At 38.0% G+C, this 13,701-nt stretch overlaps 1 protein-coding gene across 1 annotated transcript in view; it reads left to right on the forward strand.

Moving 5' to 3' along the window:
- The first annotated feature begins 2,994 nt into the window (after nucleotides 1-2,994).
- The window catches only part of PROSER2 (proline and serine rich 2), a 44,648-nt gene continuing 33,941 nt past the window's right edge, over nucleotides 2,995-13,701 (forward strand). Inside the window, exon 1 of the mRNA XM_063100472.1 lies at nucleotides 2,995-3,126. The gene's annotated coding sequence lies outside the window, so the exon portion shown is untranslated. The remainder of the gene's footprint in view (nucleotides 3,127-13,701) is intronic.

Raw genomic sequence — 13,701 nt, forward strand, 5'->3', positions numbered from 1 at the left:
TGAGTTATTAGAGTTTTCTTATCAATTTGTGTGTACTCTTATATTAAAGATACAATTAACTGTCAGATTTCTTATGCATATTTTTGTAGTTTGGGGGGTTTGGGGGGGTTGCCTTTTAAAATTTTGTTTACAATATTTTTAGTTATCAGAATTTTAAAGTTTTTATGAAATCTAGTCTAATGGTTATTTACATCCTGGTTTTTTCCATTTCTTTTCTTCCCCCATCTTGAGTTCTCATAAATATTTGCCTAAATTTTCTCCTAGTTTTAAATTCTTTAATAAAGCTAGAATTTCTTTCAGCAAATAACAAGGGCTTAACTTGATTCTTTTTTCAAGTTACTGGTTTTCTCAAACTCCTTTATTGACAATTCGTCCCTTTTTCATTTATTTGTGATGACTTTATCACATTTTAAAGTCTACACTACTTTTTACTGGGTTATGTTGTTATATAATGATACTTTTCATTATTATAGTCATACTTTGTTTCCATAATAAATAGGGCAATTTCCCATATTTCTCTTCATTTTCTTCATTTTCTTCAATCCTTTCATCTATTATCTATTCAGATAAACTTTGAAATAATCTTGTTTTAACCTCACAGTGTAGGTGTTAATAATCTTATTATGTAGATGAGGAACTGAGATTCAAAAATAGCTTAAGGTACATGTCTTAAGTTGAAGAGGCATGAATCAAAATCACATCTTGTACATCTCCCCTTTCAGATCTAAAATGCTATAATTTTTTAGTAAAGAAAACAAAATTTACTTACTAACCATCCTTTCTCCTATCCTGTCTGCTTCCCTCTAGTGGTCAGCAAATATTTACAGTTTCTCAAGTCAATTTTACACAGTAATTAATGTACTCCATTATAAAATGCAAACACATTTTAGCTTAATTTTTCAGCTTACTTTTTAAATTTTAACTTATACAAAGTTCATAATTGTCTAATATTTGGGGGCCATGTATTATCCACATTTTTTTAAGAAAAGACCAGCCTCAGAAGACATTAAAAAGTCAAGTGAATTTAAGTGAAATTTTGTAAATTTCATGGTTTTAAAGCAGTAATGATACCATATACAAAGACCCTCCAGATGTTTTTTTTTTTTTTCCTTTTTTTCTCCCTGGACTTTTACCTAAGTACTTTCATGAATAACTGTGTTTAAATTCCCCCTCTAAAACATTTCTTTTTTTCTTCCCTCATTTTGTGTCTTTTCTCACCTTTTAGTCCCTTTGTGTGTGATCTCTTGGCACAAAGGTGCCCAGACAAGCAGTGCACCGAGGACTGAAAGCCAGCCTGTGCTTAGTAGTTAAGCTGTGTCCCAGGCCAGGTCTGTACCACCCACACGAAGGGCCACCTGATTGCAATTCCCACAAAGATTTGGTACATGTAGTAGGAGCTGGCCTCATTTCTCTTACCGCCTCTTGGTTGAAATCTTCTCAGTCTCATTTCTTACCTGTTCATTCCCCTCCCCTCCTCCTTTTTTTTTTTTTTCCTTTTTCTTTTCCCCTTCCTTCCTAATCCCATTATCCTTCAGTTTCTTCCTCACCTATAAGAAAGAATGCACCATAAAGTCATAAAAGCAAAAAGAACAGTAATAAAAAGAAAAAAATTCTGGGAAGCACTATAAAAATGTATTTTTTTCTTGATCTGAATTCCTTAAAGACAGAGATTACCTGTATGACCTCTCACCTGTAGGTGTTTAATATTATTTAATATCAAGTCACTTCATGGTAAGTGCATTCATACAACACAATAGGGGACAAAAATTTGAAACAAACAAACAAAAAAAGAACGTAACCAGAAAGTTTAGGTCTATTATTCACCAAGGATTAAGGACTCAGAATTGATTGTTTCCTGGATTTGGTTCAGAAAGAGGGGGATAATAATACTTGCCTAATTAACTAGCATGTTGGGTAGATTAAAGTGCTTTGTAAACATTAATTAAAGATGCAGGGAGTTAGGTGAGGCCAATGTGTTATTAGAGAAAAAGTTTTCTTCCCTTTAATCAGATATCTCTTCCTGGGGAGGGCAAAGAAATGATCTAAGGACTAAGGAATTGGAGCTCAGCCCTCAGTGGTTCCTGTGACTCAGTCATTCTGTGCAACCAATCACTTCCTCCCTTAGTTTTCTGTAAAATGGGAGTAAACATAAACGTTTTTGAAATATGGGTTGCTATAATGTTTGCCATTTGAGCATACAGTACAACAAACCCTATAACTAATAAAATACGTAACTCTTGCTTTCTCCCTCTCTACCAAGTTGTTCCACTTTATGGAAACACCGGTAACATTAATTTCTACCAACCTACAAAGCCTTCCACAACTAGCTATTAACCTTAGTAGGCAGGAGTATTTCCACAGTGATGGAGTGAAAAAGAAATAGCAACAAGCAATGGGGTCGAAAACTCTTGGATGAGTTTGTTCAGCTTTCTGAGCCTCAGTTTTCCTCCGCCATAAAACGGGTATAAGAAACCAGAGGATTGTTTTAAGGATTAAATGAACTATTGTATGTATGTTAAATGCCTTGTCCGAAGGTATTAATATTCAATAAATGGCAGTTATTGTTATTAAGTATAAAATAACCTCTCAAATCAGACGATAGTTTAAAGGAAATTTTAAAAAGGCCCGTCTCATTCAGAGCTTCAAACGCAAACCCCGTTTGCTTTTCTCCGCGTGGGCAACTCAGAGATGGGGGCTGGGGGGTTTCACGCCAATCGTGCCCCAAATTTGAACGTCGCACCTAGATCATACACCCCTGAGAGGCGGCCGAGGGGGTAACTAGGGCGCGGGGACATGTCCCTTTAAATGATGCGAGCGCGCGCAGTGGGTGTCTGGGGGGGGTGTCCCAAGGGGCGGGCGCGCGGCAGGGTTGGTGGAGTGCGCATGGGAGGGCGGGCGCGCGGTGGGGCGGTGGAGCGCGCATGGGCGGGACGGCGGGCGCGCGGCGGGGTTGGTGGAGCGCGCATGGGCGGGCGGGCGCGCGGTGGGGCGGTGGAGCGCGCATGGGCCGGCGGGCGCTGGACGTCCGGCGAGGCGCGCGCGGGTGACTGGCGTGCAAGCGGCTCGAGGGCTCCGGGTCGCGGTTCGCGTGGGCACCTGCCGTCCCAGGGAGGGGGCTCCCACTAGGTGAGTGCGGCCCTTCGGACCCCGGCCAGGCTGAGGGCGACGGGAGGGCGTCCTGGCGGCGGCGTCCCCGCCTGGAGTGCGGCGACAGCGGGGGCGCGGGTGGGTCTCAGTGGAGGGACGCAGCGGTGGCGGTCTGTCCCCCGCGGGCCGGTTCTCCCTCTCCTCACGCCGTCTCCTCAGGAAAGCCCCCGTCGCCGCACCTCAGGAAACCGTGGTCGTCGAGTGCGGCCACCCGTGGCCTTTCACATCGAGACGTCTCCTTCGGGATTTCGGGGGTCGGGGTCGTCGGTGAGAAGCTCGTTGTTTCCCGACTCCGGGGGTTCCCTGTGGGGCGGGGGGCACAGTGGTTGGTGGCACATGTGCTATCTTTGGACGCTGTCCTTTACCCCCGTCCCCTGTCCCCGCCTCCCTTCCCGGGACCTGCGTCCCTGGCGCTGCGGACAGGAGGGTGCGGGTCTGACAGAGGCCGGAGCTGGCCAGAGCCACCTGCCAAACTGAGGTGTTCGTCCCCCCCCCCCCCCCCCCCCCCCCCGGCCCCTAATAGGTAACCGAATCACGCGGGAATGTGTAGGATCTGCCCAGTGAACCGGGGCGAGAGGGATTAAAAAAAGAGAAGAAAATGTGGCTAATGTGATGAAAACTGAACAAAAGGCAATAAAATAAACTCCAGTATTTCTCCAAGGCTTTGAAAGTTTCCCAGTATTGTTTTACGGAGTCTAAATTTAAACATCTAGCTTTTTTTTTTTTTTTTCCTTCTTAACCGCAGGAACTAACCTCAAAACTTTTAACTGTTTGCCCAAACCTAGTTGTTGCAGAGCAGAAAACTTAAAGTGGGTAAAGAAAAATGATTTTGTGCCTCTTTTTCCCCTCTTTAAACAGTAAAACGTTCAGGTCTGTTGCTGTAGACTGTAGGAAGAGGGTTTCTTCTGGCTCCAGTTTTAGTGGAGAACAGTTTTTTGGTTTTGCTTTTCATCTGTATTTCTGAAAGGTATAGAAACAAACCTGGTATAAGTGTAAACTTGAGGGGAATGCTCACAGGAGAAATCTTTATTTAAAATACTTTTCTACTTTTAAAGTACTATATTCTTAGTGCTTTAGCATGCACTAAAAAGTTTGCTCTCAAAGTTCCATGTCTGAATGTTACAGATTGTTTTTCTAGGTGGAGGAGGTATTTTCGTTCATGAAGCTAATGTGGAAATACAAACAAATGCCCTATTTACTTGGGATTGGGTGGGAAGGATGGAAGTTGTCTAAAATCTTTCTTGCCAAACTTGACTGTATGGAATCTTATGTATTTTCTTATCCAGCCTAGTAATAGCCATTTTTAAGAGACTGGATATATTCCTTGGTAACAGCACTTCAAATGAGCTTTTCTTTGAAATTTTTGGATGCTGATAATTTAAAAGTAACACATTTTCTCCATTACTAGAAGTCAGAAATCCAAAATTAGAGTGGTGGTTGAGAGGACAGCTGGAAAGAGAAGTGATGCTTTTAAGAAAATTTGACTATGGTTGTCTCCCTTTGTTGCAGGGGAAGATTTGTCTGTTTTAGGGCAAGTCTGGCATAGTCATTAATTCATTCAGCAGTATTTATAGACTGACCACCTACAGGGTGCTGAGCCCTGACTGGTCACTGAGCTTAGAAATATTTCTAGATAAACAGCCATATGGCCCAAACTGATTAAAACCAGATCAAGGAAGTCTTCATCAGGAGCTGAAGAGACACCCCAGCCCTGGTTCCAAAGTTCTCAGACACCTCAAGAGCCCACAGTTGGCACTCCGTGTTAATTCTAAAGATCATCTCAGATAACTGCATGAGGCAGAGTGGAGCCTTGTAACCTAAGGGAGAGAGGTGAAGGCTGGACCACAGCTAAGAACAAGGGATCCTCTGGAACAGAAAGTTCAAGTGCATCTTTTTTATTTTTTTGGCAGCTGGCCGGTATGGGGATCTGAACCCTTGACCTTGGTGTTAAAACACCGAGCTCTAACCACCTTGGTTAACTGGCCAGCTCCAAGTGCATCTTATCTACATTGTTGTGGGACAGCTGCCAGTGGCATAGAGGCCATTCGGTAGGTGCCAGGGGAATCCTAGGAGCATCCCAGAACTTGAGCTCCTTCCTCTGACGGTGAAGGGCAGCTTTCATTTCAGTTTCCATTGCTCTTTCTGGTAGTAGTGTGGTGACTTCATAGCTGCCTGTGTGCTCTGAGGTGGGTGGCCTTGGCAAGTCTACCCTCAGAGACTGCAGCATTCCCCTCTCAATTATGAGTGGGTTTGCGGGCCCTGTTCACAATGGCACTGCCCTCTGCACCAGCGGTGGTGTCAGTAGGGTGGAATCACTGATAACAGCCTCTGTCTGTGGAGGACCACAATGAAGCTGCGCCTCTCGATAATGCTGTTGTCCCCCTTCTAGATTTGCAGCATTAATCTTGAAACCTAAGAAAGGTGGTGCAGGTTTAGTCTGTGCAGTCAGAATTGGTGGTAAAGGAATGTGTGGGGCAGAATATTCTGCCTTATGGGAAAGGGATGTGATAGCTCTTTACATCTTCAGACTGGATATTTCCAAGTACTCTTGCACTCTGAAGACTTGAATCTCTTTATTTTTTTTAATCATAGTAAAATACATGTAACATGCAATTTACTATTTTAAAGTACACAAATAGTGGCATTAAGTACATTCACAGTGTAACACAACACTCACCACTATCTAAAAGTTTCAGAACTCCAAAAAGAAACCTGTATCCATTAAGCAGTCACTCCTCATTCCCCCACTGCCTCAGCCCCTGGCAACCACTAATCTATTTCCTGTCTCTATGGATTGCCTAAACTGGGCATTCATACAAATGGAATCTTAGGATATGTGACCTTTTGTGTCTGGCTTCTTTCATTTAGCATAATGTTTTCAAGATTTACCCATGTTGTGCCATGTATCAGTTCATTCCTTTTTATGGTTAAATAATATTCCATTGTATGGAAATACCACATTTTGTTTATCCACTCATCAGTTGATGAACATTAGGTTGTTTTCACCTTTTGGCTATTGTGAATAGTACTGCTGTGAACAATTGTGTGCAAGTTTTTGTTTGAGTACCTGTTTTCAGTTTCTTGGGCTCTACACCTAAGAGTAGAATTCCTGGGTCATATGGCAATTCCATGTTTAACTTGCTGAGGAACTGCCGAGTTGTTTTCCACAGCAGCAGCTGTACCATGTTGCTTTCCCACTAGCAAGGTCTGAGGGTTCTGATTTCTCCACATCCTTGCCAACACTTGTTATTTTCTGAGATTTTTTGTTTTTTTAAATTATGGCCATCCTAGTGGGTGTGAAGTGGTCTCTCATTTTGGTTTGGATGTGCTTTTTTCCCTAACTAATGATGTCAAGCATCTTTTCATGTGCTCCTTGACCACTTGTATATCTTCACAGAAATGTCTATTAAGGACTTTTATGTCTTTTCTATTAGCTTTTATATCACCAAAATCTTGCATGTGAGGAAGCAAAGCACTATAAAAATAGGGTAGTTATTTTTATAGGGTTTGGTTTGTATGTTATTTTTTTTCCTGGTTTCTCTTTCAAGTCTCTTCTTCTCCTGGGAAGCCAGTTGTCTGACTAGTGTTTTGAAATATTTAACATTATGCCTATTTAGTTATTGAGCTAGAGGCTGGGGGCAGGGGTTCATCAGTTAATTCAACAATATTTATAGAGTTTGGCCACCTACAAGGTGCTGAGCCTTGAGCTAGTCATTGGGCATCCAGATATATCTGCCCTCATATACTTTCCTTTTTGATGTGCACAGATTACATTTTATTTTTTAAAATTAACAAGCTAAGGGTATGTAGGGAAAAAGGACAGAAGAGTACGACACCAGAGGTGAGGTCAGTCGCCTAGGTTCCATCACCAGATAACTGTGTGACCTTAGGATTCATCACTTTGGCCTTCTGGAACTTGGTTTCCTGGTCTGTAAAATTTGGGGGCACTGAATGACTTCTCAGGCCCTTCTTAGAACTTAAACAGAGATTCTAAATTATTGATTTACCACAGCTTTCCTTTACAAACCTAATTCTGAGGATATTTAAAATAGTTTATTTTGCACAAATTATTTAAAGGAATTATCTTGTGAGAAAAAAAATGTATGTACTGTTTTATACTAGACTATAAACAGATGAGTTTGGTTAATGCTGCCTCCCCCAAATGGTGCACTTGATATTTCCTAGAACAATTCAGAGGGTTTAATGAGTTTTAGTGAACATTTAAATTTCTATCATGCTAGGCACAGTTGGGAATATGGAGGTGAGTAAGGCGGGGTCCCTGCCCTCGAGAAACTTGTGATCTAGTAAAGGAGTTAAGATAAATGTCAAATATGAATTGATAGCAAAGAGACCCACGAGTCTTTGGGGAACAAAGGACAGAGCTATTCTTTCTATCAGTGTTGTAAGAATACCTACTGGAGAATGTAAGATTTGAGCTGGGCCAACAAGGGGAGAAGAGTGGAAAATTAGGCTAAAATGGTAGAATTGTGGCTTTGATGATCATGATGAAGTTGTTTAGCCTTTCATTTGGGGGCATGAACCCTTGAAGGTTTCTGAGTAGGTTTATGATAGCAGCTCTTGGCTTCTGGCTATACTGTGGAGTAGACATTTGTACTCTGAAGGAATAACTTGAACAGGATGTTCAGGACTGAGAAAAGGAGGGTGGAAAGATAAAGATATAAAGATAAAGGCATGGACAAGGGGAAGACACCTGAAAATGTCAAATGTCAGTTATGATTCTTGGTACAGAAAAAATTTTATAAAGTATTACACTAGAGTAGAGATCTAGAACTTGCTCTGTCGGACTTGCCACATTGACTTACAGTCTTTGTACCGCAGTTTCCTCGTGTGCTAAAGATGAATTGTCCTCCATATACACTAGATAACCAATCAGTTTGTTGATTGAACTCCTGCTAATGCAAGCAACTTCACTTTATAAATCAGATGTCTTTAAAATGTTTGTGAGGTGAATATGCTGTGTTCTTTTTTTTTCCTTGTTACTCCTATTTTGATTTTAGAGGAAAAACATTTTAGTATCAACATATAATAAAGCCACACTTAAACCAAAATTTTATTTCAAGAAACATTTCACATTTTTACAGTGTTAATTATCAATTCAATTCTAAAAATTTTCGGTTAACCATATAAAATTATTGATATTCAACTATGTTTGACCTACACATATGACAGCTTCATATGATTAAACCTGATGATCATGGGGCCTGTTGTTAGACCCTTCCCTTTTCAACCATCGTAAGAATTTAGTCAGTGAACTTGAAAATCCACGGAAAAATGTTGTATTGAAATATTATGTTTTCAGCTAATTCTCATGCCATTAGAATGCTAGTTTTATTTTTGTTTTCCAAGGTGATGTGGTTTACAAGACTGACTGCTCAGCAGACAACAGACCTTTTTCAATACTTGAGTAATTATCAAACACTATTCTTTAGCTACTTAAAGGTGCACAATTTTCTCCCAGAGAGGTTGATAAACAATCCTTGAACTTCTTAAAATAGTGACATCTTAACTGTAAGTCATCCAGTTTTTTCAACAAACATTTGGTTGTCCCCATTTTTTGAGAAAGTGCTGAAAACTCCTTGTTTCTTTCCCCTCTATTAAAATTGGGATACGCATTTGTGCCTGGATTTGAAGTGTGTGATTTGAGGAATTTGTTACTGGGTTCCCAGGAGGGTAGGAAAAGAGTCTTTGGAAGAGAAAGGATGTGAAATGTTCTTACTCCCCTTCCCTAAGTCGGACTAGCCAAGGAGATTTTGGAAGACAAGGCTAAAAGTTTGATGCAGTGGACTGACCCAGCAGGTTTGGATTTAAATCTGTTCAACTTTAGATAAGGTATGTAAATCAGATTTGCTGCTTCCAGTCTGCCAGGTGTTATAAATACCAGTGCTAAATGAACTTGCTTTATTTTCGTTATGAGGATGAATGAAAAATTCAGCTAAGAATTTCAAGCTTCTCAGGAAAAAAAAGCACTGTAAAACAATAGGGTAAAATTATTACTTCCAAGTAAGAAGTACTACATTTTATCTCACCAGTGTAGCACGCAGTGGGTGCTCAGTAATAGTCGAATGAAGAGAAAGCATACAAATTTGTTTTGCAAAAGAAGAATAACTTCAACTGGGATTTTCTTCTATTTTAAAAATTTTGCTTAAGAATCCAAAATATAATAAGCACATTGAATATCTATTTTTAAAAACTGAGCTAAGAGTAAAGGTTTTCATTGGCTATCTTTGCAAACATTTCATCAGATAGAACTGTTTCCCAACTAGATTTTGCTCTTGTTAATACTTTTCTGTTTGCTTCCTTGTGGTTCATTATTTTTTGTTACTAGGAACTAATCACACATCTAGTTCAAGGTTTTTTTCAGGTGAGATTTTACTTTAGGAAAATCTGATTTTCCTATCTTATTAGGTGATGGTAACTGTAGTAGGAGACTTCTTCCCTCAGGGCCTGTTAACCCAGACTACCTACCTGGCTTCCTGGTGAACTTGTTTGCTTAAGTGTAGGCGAATCAATTACTTTCATGTGGTATATGGCCCTAAGTAAATCATTGCCTCCTACTAATAGTTGAAACTATTCACAATACAGTTTGAAATCAACCTTGTTTTTCTACATTGTTCAGAAAGAGCTTTTCAAAGAAAAAAAAAAAAACTAGATGAAAGCATGGTCATTCTTCCGGAGAAGTAAAATTACTAGCCTCTAAAAAAATTTTTTTTAATTGTATTTAATACCCTTGGGTGCCAGTTAGAATTTAAAGTCCTAAATTCTTACATAAGACATTTACATTTCAGAAGTAACCCAATTCAAAGAAAAAGCAAAATTATGCAAAAATAATGCTAAACTATTGACCACATCAACATTTTAAGACTCCAGAACAAAACTAACTCCACTGTGAGCACTCCCTTTTACCTGAAGGGGATTTTTCTTTGCTCTTCTATGCTAGGATAACCGTCCTAGTTTGCTTAATGAATATTTTTGAAAGCATTCTTTTCTTTCCAAGGTTTTTTTGTTTTGTTTTTCAGGTTTATTTAATTGAGAACAGTTCAAGTTAAAGAGTAGTTACAACATATTTATTTTACTTCAACCTGTTTATTTGTGTGGAGGCCCATTTTTGAGGTTAATTTTGGTCATGGATTACACCTATAGTTATACACATTCATATTGGCATTTCTTACATGTTAATGTTGGGAAGCATTATTAGTTCAGTGTGTTTAATGTATTTATTGGTGCCGACCTTTTAATATATCATTATTTGTGAAACTGTGTTAAGCATCTCCTCTATTGCTGTGTTTAAAGTCACTCATCTCATGCTCTGCATTTGCCCTTAATTGAAATTCACAAATTAAATGAGATTAATTTCTCCTAATTTGAAAGATTTGACCTGTAAGTGTGATAGAGAAACAAAGGATGTTTACCACAGCAATGTTATTTGAAACTACTCCTAAGTGTTTAAGCTTTTCTTTTCAATGAAAGTTCTGTTTTTAGGGTGCTGTAAATTTTTTTTTAATAAATGAGATGGTTTTAGAGTTTTAAGATAGGAGTTTTGGTTAAGTAATGAATACTGATTAAGTTTATATCTTGTGACAAATATTCAAAGTGCTGTGGCTATATTTAAAAAAAAAAAAAAAAAAGAGCTCTGCCTACAAGGAGTTTAAAATTTAACTGAGGGAGAAAAGAATTACATACAGAAACCTGATGTAATTACTTGTATCAGAGTGACAAAGATGGCATTACATAGTTAACAAGTAATGGGCTATGAACAGATGTAGAGAAGGAGCCGGGTGGAGAGGTCAGTGATGGGTAGAATCACAAACGTTTGACGAGGTTTGGTAGTTTTTGAGCTAGGCTTGGAAGACTGGGAGGAGAGCAATGAGGGGGTGGAGGGTGGGCAAAAAAGGCTCACAGTTGAGCAGCACCTTAAGGAGACCTGGGCAAGGGTTCACAGTTGAACAGCACCATAAGGAGACCTGGACTGGCTGAAATGGTTCACATTGTGGAAGGTAAGGTTGAAGAGATAAGGTCAGGCCAGATTCTAGAAAGACACTTTAAAGCCTATGTTCTTACAGATAGGTTCCTTGGCAGTATAGATTAGGAAAATAAAAACTCTGCCAACTTGACAGCTTGTGGTAGTTATCTAGGATTTTAGAAAGGTTGTTATTATTATTTGGGGGGGGGGGTGGCAGCTGGCTGGTACTGGGATCCTAACCTTGACCTTAGTATTGTAACACCATGCTCTCTCTAACCAACTGAGCTAACCAGCCAATTAGAAAGGTTATTTAACCACTTGGCAGTTTACTGGTGAATGTTGTACTGCATATTTGTTTTATTTTTAACAAAGTTTTTGAGAGTAGAAATACTTGGAAGAAGATGCGCTGTAGGACAGCAACTACTCTCACTTCTCTATTAGATCAGCCATATGCGTCTGTGTCTGTAAGTGCATTAGTTTAACGCTCCTGTTTCCCTACATTCTTGCTGACACTTGTTATTTTTTAATTATCTAATTTTTTTCAACCCAGTAGGTATAAAATAACATCTTATGGCAGTTTTAGCTTGTACTTTTTTAATTTACTGGTGAAGTTGAACATCTGCCATATGCTTCTGTCACCTAGTTTCCTCTTTTGTGAATCATCTAATCATATTTCTTGCTTTTTATTTTTTCTGATGTATCCTGTCTTTTCCCCCATTTTTCTTGCTGATTTACAAGAGTTTTTTTTTTTATATATTCTAGCTATCAATTCATAGTAAATATAATGTGCCAAAATAGAAAATTCAAAAAGAGAATCAAAGACAAGTAAACATTTAGTATAAAATAACACTAGTATTTCAAAACAGTGGAAAAAAGGATTTTTCCAATACTAGGCATTGGAGCAATTGGGTAGCCTTCTTGGCTTGGGGGTGTGGGTCTCTACTTCATACATTACGCTAACATAAATTCAAGTTGGATCAGATATTTAAATATGAAAAGTGAAACTATAAAAACGATAGTTGAAAATATGGAAGGTTCTTAGATAGGAAAGGCCTCCTTTCTAAGTTTGCAAAACCCATGAGCCATAAACAAAAAGACTGATAAATTCAACTCATAAAAATAAAAAAAAAATCTTCAGGTAAAATTACAAATTAACAAAAAAATATTTGCAATTAAACAATTTATGGGCTTTCTAGCCTGTTTCATTGGTCTTTTTGCCTATTCTAGTACCAGTATCTTGTGTCTTAATATTGCTTTATAATAATTCTTTATAATAACTTTATCTCTTTATTTAGTTCTTTATTGGCTTTCAATAACATTTCACTTTTTTCCATAAAAATTTGCACATCTTTTGTTAAATCTATTTCTGAGTCATATATATGTACATATATATTTTATGCTATTTTTAATTATATCTTTTGTAGTTCTTGCTTGTGGCTAGTAGAAGGATACTTTAAAAGGTTCGTGGAAAAAAATAATTGAAAGATAATACAGATCTTTCCATGAACCTTTTGAAGTACCCTCTTATACAAAAATTGATTTTTATATTGATTTGTATCAGCAACTTTGTTGAATTCTTGTTTATTCTAATAATTTATGAGATTCTTAAGAGTTTTCTAAAAAGACAGTAATTATCTGTGAATAATGACATTTTTGTTTCCTCCTTTCCAATCCTTATACTTTTTTTTTTCTTGCTTCATGTGTGTGTTAGAACTTAAAATACAATGTAGAATAGGAGTCATGATAATGGGAATGGTTTCAATGTTTTTCCATCAATTATTATGTTTGCTGTTATTTTTTAAATACATGTCTTTTATTGGGTTTAAAAACTTCTCAAATTGTGAAGTTTTAAAAAAAATTTCATAATAAATTTATCAAATGCTTGTTTGTCATCTATTGAGATGATTGTATGGCTTTTCTTCTTTAATCTATTAATGTGGTACATTACATTGGAAAATTACTGTTATGCCAACCTTACATTCTTGGGATTAACTCGTCTTGGTCATTATTTGTTTTCTAGACCCAGTTTACTAATAATTTTGTTTAGGACTTTTTACATCTGTGTTCTTAAGTGAAATTGGCTTATAATTTTTCCTTCCTCATACATTCTCTGTATTTTGGTATCAGTGGTTTTTATAGCCTCAAAATGAGATGGACAGGTGGTGTTTCTTTTTCTCTCCTCTGGAAAAGTTTGTCTACACTTGGAGTTATTTGTTCCTTGAATGTTTGGTAGATCTCTCCAGCAGAACTTTTTGGATCTACTGTTTTCATTATTGGAAGATTTTTATCTACTGATTAATTTTCTTTAAGGGTTATATGACTGTTCACATTTTTTCTTTTTCTTTTTGAATAAGCTTTCATGAGATATTCTTCTAGGAATCTGTCCATCTAATCTATGTTTTCAACTTTGCTGGCATAAAATTGTTCATAATATCCTCTTTCAGTACCACTGGCACCTATAGTTATGTCCTCACTTTCATTCTGATATCATTTGTCTATTTTTCTTGGCTAGTTCTGCCAAAAGTTTGTCAATTTTATTAGTGTTCTCAAAACATTAACTTTTGGTTTTGTTG

Source organism: Cynocephalus volans, chromosome 6 (assembly GCF_027409185.1).
Source record: "Cynocephalus volans isolate mCynVol1 chromosome 6, mCynVol1.pri, whole genome shotgun sequence".
In the NCBI taxonomy this organism is placed as follows: domain Eukaryota; kingdom Metazoa; phylum Chordata; class Mammalia; order Dermoptera; family Cynocephalidae; genus Cynocephalus; species Cynocephalus volans.